Source organism: Euprymna scolopes, chromosome 27, assembly GCF_053919585.1.
Source record: "Euprymna scolopes isolate OS-2025 chromosome 27, ASM5391958v1, whole genome shotgun sequence".
In the NCBI taxonomy this organism is placed as follows: Eukaryota; Metazoa; Mollusca; class Cephalopoda; order Sepiida; family Sepiolidae; genus Euprymna; species Euprymna scolopes.
In genome coordinates, this window is record NC_136508.1 from 59,980,250 (window position 1) to 59,983,760 (window position 3,511).

The following is a 3,511-nucleotide window of genomic DNA, read 5'->3' on the forward strand; positions in this document are numbered from 1 at the left end:
AGGATGGCGATTTTGCTGACTGTTAACTTACATTTATATGTGTTGATATTTTTTTTTTTTGCCTTTTTTTTTCATAATTTCTGATAGCACATTTGATATTTTATCATAACTGCTAATACAATATTTATTGATAAGCTTTACATTTTTTTACTAACGTTAATCCCTAACGAGGCATATCGCCACTGTGAGGTGAGAGTTTACTATGTGGGATCATGCCTGGGAAAGATTAACAAAACGTTGGTTTACGTTACGTTTAAACTTCTGGATATCAGTACAGTCAGAGGAGTAGGTAGAGAAGGGAGTTCCAAAGTCTTGCTGTTCGAGGGAAGGAACTATTAGAATAGAAAGCTTTCTGGCAATTAGGGACTTCAACAGTAAACCGGTGAGATGTTGTTGCTAAGTGGGTTTGTCTGAGATATGTACGTCGACGGGGCACAAGTGCAACGAGTTCATCAGAATGTATTCCATTAAAATACTTGTAAAACAGGCAAAGAGATGCAACATTGCGGCGACAGGACGGGGGTTGCAGCTTAGTTAACAAAGTGGGAGTTATCAGATTAAAATCTTTTTTCCCTATTCAAGCGGGAGAGTGTAGTAATAGACGCATTAGCCCAGATTTGGCAACAATACTCCATGCATAGGCGAATGGTAGCCTTATGGAGGTACAGGATACTCTCAGGTGTGAGTAATTTTCTAGCTTGATAAAGGGAGCCCACCTTCTTTGCAGCAGCCTTCGTCTAATGTTTAATACAATATTTGCCGATGTCTTTCCTAGCTACTGATTAATATTTGCAAATATTTTTTTTTCGAAACTGCTGATATAATATTTGTTTATATTTTTACAACGTTGTGATATATTTGCTAATATTTTGTCCTAATAGTTGCTATTTATTTTTCAAGACTGTCGCTATATTTGTTGATATTTTAAATAACTACTGGCATAATGTGCACTCCTTCTTGTTGCGGAGTGTTATTCTCATCTTCATAGTCGTTGTTTCAGCACGTTTCGGCCAACTCATCCTCTGGTCTTCGTCAGGTGACTACTCGCGACTGGATAGGAATACCGAGTCTTGTAACTTGTCTTAAGATGAGGATAACAGTCCGTAAAAGGAATGAATGCACAACTTATGATGTCTCATATTAAAGGATCCCAAAAATAAAAAGTAAAAAATAAAAACATAAAAATAATAATAATAATAATAATGACGTAATATTTGCTAATTATTTCATAAATATTGATAGATTATTTGCTAATATGTTTCATACTGCATCTAAAACCAAGCTTTTATCTTTACATCATCAACGCTCTGATCCCCATCTGGCATCAATTGAAATGAATGGCTCCTTTTTTGGGGAGGCCTCATGGTTTGATAAGCTTCTGCGCTTGACCTTTACTCCTGATCTGAAATGGAACACATACATCAAATCCGTCGCCAAGGCAGCTGGAAAAAATGGTGGGATCCTTCTATCGATCCAGTAGATATCTCACTGCTCACTCAATTCTCTATCTATATAAGAGCCAGGTACGCCCAAGGATGGAGTACTGTTGCACCCTCTGGGCAGGAGCTGCTAGAAAGAACATATCCTGCCTTGACAGAGTTCAGAATAGACTTCGTAACCTCGTAGGAGATGTCCTTTTCTCCTGCCTGCAACCTCTTTCTCACAAAAGAGATATTTCAAGTTTGTCTCTGCTTTATCGTTATTTTCATGGCAAGTGCTCGACTGAGCTTCAATCTATGACCCCCTCCTCTCGCCAAACTTTCACAAGAAACACTCGTCTAGCAGAAAACACTATTAATAATGCCCCGCACTTTTTATCCGTGTCTAAACCTAAACGTAGAGTCCAAGAACAAAGCTTATCTCTTAGAAGTGTACGCCTGTGAAACTGTCGTCTGTCTTTCCAGCTGACTACAATATGTCTGTCTTCAACGTAAACAAGTTCTTGATGAGCCGTTCCACTTAAGTTTAAGAAATTGCCGAATTTCCATTATTAACGATTACTATATTATCCAATTGACTACTGTACACTCTTTAAACCTTATCCTCGAGTAGCCTCTGGGCCTTGCTAATTGGTGATGCCCATGTAAAAAAAACTACTGGTAAATATTTTTATTTTATTTTTTTGGTAAATTTGCTAACATTTTCTCATAATTATTGATGAAATAATTTCTGATATTATCCATAACATAATCAATGTTTGCTTATTCTTTTATTTAAAACTACCGAGAAAATATTCGCTGATATTGTTCATAACTACGGACATAAAATTTGTTAATATTATTCATATACACTGATATAATAATTGCTGATATTTTCTCATAAAATTTAACATAACATTAACTGATAGTATTTACAAATCCATATATCATGTTCACCGACTGTTTTTAAATCTGATGATATTTTTTTCATAACATCTTATATAATATTTGTTAATATTTTTTATAACTCCAGGTATAAAATTTGCTGGATATTATTTATATTTCCAAACATAATGTCTGCTGATATTATTTATAACTCCAGATATAATATTGGTACCTATATAACAGAGCGCGCACGTATGTAAGTAACCGAGCCGTGTGCGGGGTGATGTCAAGGCAAGGAAGAAGGAAACAGATTATAAAAAGAAGGATGTGTGGGCAAACCGATGATCACGATTGAGAGAAGACATAGATGAAAGTGTTACACACATGAGCTGAGTGGGACAGGTTTGAACATGAGACGAGGCGTTGTTCTGTAAATATCTGTAAATAAATATATGTTGTTTCAACGGAAAAAGTGTTTAAACATTACTATGTTACACTTAATCAGAATAAACCCGCGCTTTCGTCGGAATTTCCATCCAGCTTTTTTCAGAGTTTTACGTAAACGTCCAAGGAAATACCGACGTTCGCGCGGTTCTTATTCTGTAGAAGTACCTAATATTTTCTGATTTTTTTTTCAAAACTGCTGATCAAATATTTTATGATATTTTTGTTCCAACTGATATAACGTTGTCAATTTAAAAGTTACACTTTTTAGTAAGTAAAAATTAAAAAAAACAACCTTTTTTTACAATATGTATATCTATCATCATTGCATCTTATTAACTGATCGGTTCTGGATATGACCTTAAACTATATCAAATGGGGAGGCACCAGCTTGCGGGCTTTGGGGAGTGTGGAGCCACCCTTTAATTGCCATTGCCCCCAGGTCCACTCTGACCCAGAGTGATAGTATCTGTTAGGGTCCCAACTATAGGTTAAATAGAAACCGACTTGAAAACAATATATATTCTATTAAAAATCTTTTCTTCAAAATCACTGGATTCAGCATTAAATAACCTGAAGTGTTGATATGCCGTAAAACAAAACCAACCAACCAACTATGAACTAATCAAAAACGATAAAAGCAAAAAAACTCAACTTGCTTATGGCAGGCCAACGTATCGACAAAGCCGCTTTTAAAAACTTAGTCATTCAACAGCTCCTGTCATAACAGTCTCCATTTATTCCATTTACATATTTTTGTTATT